The following is a 6,505-nucleotide window of genomic DNA, read 5'->3' on the forward strand; positions in this document are numbered from 1 at the left end:
GCTCTAGCGGTTTCTGTGCAATTATAAACCGCTACTGCCAGTAGCGATTTATATAATATAGTGAAACAACGTAATTGCGTAACCATTTTTGAAACAATACATTTGCGTAAATTTGAGGTTGAAACAATTTAAAAACGTAAATTGCCCTATTATTTATTTAAAAGTAAATATTGTTATTCCTCTAATTCTTACAAATAAAAAATTATGTGTTTTATTTCTATAAATAATAAATAATGTAAAAAAATTCACATATTTCTCTTGTTCATTTATCCTTATCTTGTTTAATTTACACAACCAACAAGATAAATATCAACTGGGGTTATTTATCTCATGTGCAAATAAAATAAATTTATTTTTTTATTATTTTTATTTATATTATAAATAAAATATAATACAAAATTAAAAATATAAATTACTAAAAAATTATATATATGTATAATATAATATTTATCTTATTTGATTTGGATAAAATATTATATTAATCTTTAATATTTGGGTTAAGTCCTAATTTTGTCCCTACTATTTAAAACGTCTTATTTTATTTCCAAACATATAGTATTGTTCTATTTTAACCTTCTAATCAAAATTAAAAACTTTCAAAAATATCTTTTCCGCTGTTATATTTTTTTAAATAGTGACAAAAATTATAATTATAGTGATATGGTAGTTGTTGTACTAATTTGAGTATGAAATGACTAAATAAAAGAGAAAAAAAAGATAACAATAAAAAGAAAGAGTATTTTTGGAAGAACAAATTTTAATTTTAACCAAAAAATTAAAATGGAACAAAATAAAATATTTAGGATGAAAATAAGATGTTTTAAACATTAAAGACAAAATTAAAACTTAGTCTAAATATTAGAGAATAAAACACTACTTTACTAAAAAAAGTAATTTTGAATAAGGTATTTCGACGGAAAATGTATTTTTTGAAATTATTTAAAATTCTTAAAGACAAAATATTATATTTGAATTTATATTTAAAAGAATTTTCAAATTTTAAAAGGGATTTCAACTATTAAAAATAAGAAATTTTAATTTTTACTTATAACAAAGGAATTTTAATTTCCTCCATTCTCTACTTCATTTTAAAATGCATTTATAATAAGTAACATTCAAAACTAATAAATTATAAAATTAACTACGTATTTATGAATAAACATAATTTAAATATTTTTATAAAACAAAATATTTTAAAAATAAACTAATATAATTATCTCAACTAAAACTGATATTTTAAAATTTAAAAATTAATTATAATATTAAAATTCTCTTATATTTTATACACCAAATTAAAAAAAAGGTTTATTCAAGCACACCCTAAAGAAAAAAAAAAAGGAAATTCAATGCTTCAAACTTTATTTATTACACATAAATAACTCAAACATTAAATTTTAAGTTTCGTGAAACTAGAGTTAAAAGTGATATGAGTCAAACCAAGCTTAACTTCGATTCACTGAAATTGAGTTCTAATCAAAATGATTCATTAACAATTGAGTTTATTTTTAAATTTCAAACTTTGACTTACCAAAAAATTCACGTATTTATTCAAATAACATAAATATAATATATAATTTTATATAAATAAACTATACCATAATGAAAAAACTTTCAATTTTTTCAGTCCTCTATGCCATATTGAGGTCATAAATTAAACGTATAAAACGCATAATATATGTATTAATACAAATAATTATAATCTATTATATATTACTAATTTTACAACTAAAATGTGCCATGTGTTTTTTTATTATAATTAAAATTAAAATTTTTTTTTCAAATTAAAGAGTTTTATCCTTCTTTCTCTCTCTTTTTCTATCTCTCTTTCTTTTACTATTCTATCTCTCTTATATATCATTATCATTGACTAATTATAAATTTAACAATTAAAATATATACCATGACATTCTCTAATTATAATTAAAATTAAATTAAAGTTAAAATTAAAATTAAAATATTAAAATAAAAATATATCTATACTATATTATTAATTTAACAATTAAAATTATATATATTACTAATTTTATAAATATACCACATGTAGGGGGTAGAAACAGGTCAGGTTAGACCAGACTTTATTTTTAACAGACTTGCCCTGTCATGTTGTTAATTGGCCTGCAGCATGCTATAGGCTCTTTATAAAGTACTAGGCCTGGCTTGGCCTGAATCCTGTTAAAAGGCTTGATATTTTTTTTTACGAAAATAAAAATATTATTTAAAAAATTATTTTTTAATAAAAATATTTATATGTAATATGTCATATTTAATATTTATAAAAAATTTTAATCTTTTAAAGTGTTTAAAATATACAAAAATATTTATAATAAAAATATAATAAATTTAAAATATCTCATAATTTTGTTAATAATAAAAAATTATTTATATATTTAATTATGTTTTAACAGGTCCAAACAGGCCTGACAGGCCAATAAGGCTAATTAGTGAGGCTGGGTCTAGCCTATTAATATATTAAGACTTTTAAAAGAGTCTGAATCTGTGCCTCTTTTATAACAGGCCAGGCCAAACATAGGCCAGGCTGCAGGCCGCCTGGCCTTTTTCACCCCTAACAACATGTTACTCTCTTATTGTAATTGAAATTAAATTTTTTCCTCTAAAATTAAAGAGTTACCTCCTCCTCCTCTCTCCCTTTTTCTATCTTTCATTTTGTCTCTACTATATCTCTCCTATATATCATTATCAATGACTAATTACAAATTAGACAATTAAAATGTACATGATATTCTCTAATTGTAATTAAAATTAAATTAAAGTTGAAACTAAAATTAAAATATTAAAATTAAAATATAACTATATTATTGTTACGATGGGTAACCGGAGATTAATGGGTTGGACAAGTTTGGCTGGCCCAATCGTCTGAACGATGAAATGTCCAAGTGAGTTGGTGATCCAAGGCCCCCGTCCGACTTGTGTAAGGGAGAATGGGGGGTGGTACCTGCAAAGACACTCCGATGCCAAAGTTAGCAAAGGGGCAAAACAGGTCTAGAGAGTATTGAACTTCTGGTATACCTGAGAGGTGTCAGTGTATTTATAGGGGTGAACCCAAAACCACCGCTGAAGTAGTTCCGCCTTTTAAGGTGGATAACTGTTCCTTTATCTTAGGGAGGTTGAGATATAGCTCCCGGAAGTGGGTAGAGAGATTTTAGGGGCAGTTACTCATTTGAATGAGTGATTATCTACCAGCTAATCTTCGTCCCCGACTACTTTAGGGTTAGTCGTGGTAAGAACCGACTTCGTAGGGAAGAGGTCGGTTCAAGGCGAGGCTCAACCCTTTTGGGTTGGACCTTTTGTTGGAACCTGGGCCTTATCATTGGGCCAGGGTATGAACAATGCCCCTACTCGAGCTCAATTTCTTTTAAGATTTGGGTTCGAGTATTCTACTCGGGGTCGTAACCGACTTATGAGGGAACCGATGTGATCGTTTGCAACCGACGTGAATTTTCGTGTCTTTTGATTTTCACAGTTACGTCTAATCAAACGTCGCGTCCGTTAGGGGTATGCGTAGGTATTAATTACCTTGGTAACGGTGCATTCATTAATGACCGCTTCCATTTTTACCATTATGCCCTTAACGTGCTTATAAGTGCTTCCCCCTTCTTTCGTTGTTTTGTTTCTTCAATTTTTCAAATTTTCCCCTTTCATCTGTTTGTGGAACACTTTCGTATCTGTTCGTGGAACACTTTCGTTGAAGGCCTTCATCTTCCTCTACCCCTTTTCAGGCAAAGGTTGGTTCTTTCTTCCCTTTTATTAAGTGCTTCTGTTTGCATGCCTTTTATTTTCTTTGGAGAGGGAGAAGATGACGCTGTAGGTTTCTGTATGCCCCCTTAGGAACTCTCGTTTTTTATTCTTTTTTCTTTTTCCTTTGTAGGTTTTCATCGTACCTTAGGAAAAATGTCTTCTGTAGAAGTTCTTGCTCAGTGGATTGATGTTACGGTCTTGGGGGAGGAACCCTTGGTTGATGCCGAGTTTATCACCAACCTTCGCACTCATCACCATATTTGTACCTCTGAGGAGGATGAGCTGAAGTATGAATTGGTGGTCCCGGGTCTAGAAGACCGGGTTTGTTTTGGGAGGGATACTGAGGAGGTCCCTCATTTTTTCTAGATGTATGAAAGCAAGATTACCCGTTTGGGTGTTTTTCTTCCATTTTCTGATTTTGAAATAGCTGTTTTACGTCACTGCCGAGTTGCTCCCACCCAACTTCACCCCAATTCTTGGGGTTTTCTGAACATTTACCAGTTTTCAGCCACGCCTTAGATTTTCCGACCTCTTTGAGGATTTTCTTCTATCTTTTCCACATGACCAAGCCCTTCAGTGGGCTAAATAACAAGCAGCAATGGGTGTCTTTCCGAGCCATACAAGGTCAGAGAGTTTTCACCCTTTTTGATGAATTCTTCCATGACTTCAAAAATTATTTTTTCAAAGTTCAAGGTGTAGAGGGTCACCACCCCTTTTTCCTGGATGAAAATTCTGTTCCTCGCTTTTCTCTGTACTGGTTGGAGGCCTCCCCCTGTGAGAAATATGGTTTGGATGACTTGGATGAGGTGGAGGCCGCCATTGTGGGGTTCCTCCGAGAAGTGTGGGGGAGGGCCCTATATCTGGATACCAAAAAATTTCTCCAGGGGTCGCCAACCTTTGTCCAGACACAATTAGGTAGCCTTTGTCTTTTCTGCTTTATTTCCGACTTGTTTTCCCGACTTGTCTGACTTTTTTGGCTACTAATTTGTTTTTTGCAGAGATGGCGAAGAGGAATTCCAGTGAATCTTACCAGAGGGTTCAGGAGGCCAAAGCGAGGTCCCGTGCCAGGACCGGCAGCACCAGGGTAACTAGCTCTCCTCTTCCTCATCCTCCCCCTTCTTCCCAAAATTTAGGGACCTCTTCTCGTCCTATTGTTGTTTCCTCCTCGGCCTCTTCTCAGCCGCCCCCTTCCCCCCGATCTTTTCCTGAGCCAGACAAGAAGAAGCGCAAGACTTTAGAGTCTTCCTCTTCTTTTGAAGGCGAGGCTAAGGTGGATGCTCCTGCATTTGTCCGGAAACACATCTATCCCCATACCCGTATATGTATGGATGATGTTTCTGTCCGGAATCACCTCACTATTCTGGCTCAGGAAAATATCAGGGCAGCGGCGGTGTGCACTAAGTTTCTTGATATTTTTGAGAAGACTCCTCTTAGCTCTCTGGGTTCAACTTCGAGGGTTGAAGAGTTGGAGGAAAGGCTTCTCATGTATCAGAAACATGAGAAGGAGTTGAAGGAGGAGGTCGCTAAATTGAAGGAGGAGAGGGATGGCCTCCGGGAGAAGGGGAGCAAGTTACAAGCCCAATGCAATATGGAGGAGGGCTTGAGGAAGAAAGCGCAGGAGAGTTATTCGAGCTTGTTCAAGGACCTCGTGGAGGTGAGGAAGGACTTGTTGAATTCTCGGACTGCTTACGCCGAGTTGGAGGACTCTATTGCTGAGGGAGCCGAGGAGGCTTGGAGGATTTTTAAGGAGCAGGTCGGAGTCCTTACTCCCGATCTGGATCTCTCTCCTTTGGACCCTGACAAGATTGTCATTGATGAGGCCATTGTGTCTCCTCCCCGACCTGTGTCTGAATTCGAGTTGAAGACTCGGGGTCAGAGAATCATAGAGTCTCCTCCCCGACCAGACGACGCTCCGAGTTCTTCCAAGGCTCCCGAGACTTTTCTTCCAACTCCTGTCGGTGCTCCTCTCCCTGGTCCTGGTGGCGTTGCGGCCAATCTTCCTGATTCTGGTGGTGATCCGACTACTCCCGGTGGTGATGCTTAAAAATTTGTTGGCTATCTAAGGGGCCCGGTCTGTGGGTCCCCTCTTTTTAAACTCTCTCTTTTTTTATGTTGGTGGTGGTGGTTGACATTTTATTTGGCCTTTTAAGTCCGTAAACAAAATATTTTAGAAATACCCTTTTTTGGATAAGGGTTTAAGTTATCTTTCGTGTGCATGCTTTTCTGTTTTTGATACTTAGAAAATTTCTTCGACTTTTTCTTGAAAATCCTTTTCCTTTGGCCTATCTGTCCTTCTGAGATTTTTTCGCTTTGAGGACTTAGGACAGTCTTTTGGCTTTTTTAATAGGTTTTTCGATCTCTTTTTCACTATTCCTTATACTCAACTTTGCGGTTTATTGAGTTTTTATGACTTAGGTTATTTTTGCGATGCGTTTTTCTTCTACTCAGTTTTTCATTTCAATTTACGGGTCGAAGTGTTTCCGAGCTTCTCTACTCGGGTTTTCATTTCGACTTATGAGTCGGAGTGTTTCCGAGTTTCTTACGATCAACTTTTATAACCTCTTTACACCGACTTGTACCTCGTCGTTTTATCCTGACGATCATCTAGGTTGGTTCATGGGATTTTCACGCTTTGTCGAGCTTAAGTCCGCGCGTTTCGTAGAAAAAAATAAATGAGAAGGAATTTTTATAAGAGATATTTAAAAAAGATCTTTATTTATTTGGAAAGGTACTTTTACTGCTACTAAGG

This window comes from Arachis hypogaea, chromosome 10, assembly GCF_003086295.3.
Source record: "Arachis hypogaea cultivar Tifrunner chromosome 10, arahy.Tifrunner.gnm2.J5K5, whole genome shotgun sequence".
Lineage (NCBI taxonomy): Eukaryota > Viridiplantae > Streptophyta > Magnoliopsida > Fabales > Fabaceae > Arachis > Arachis hypogaea.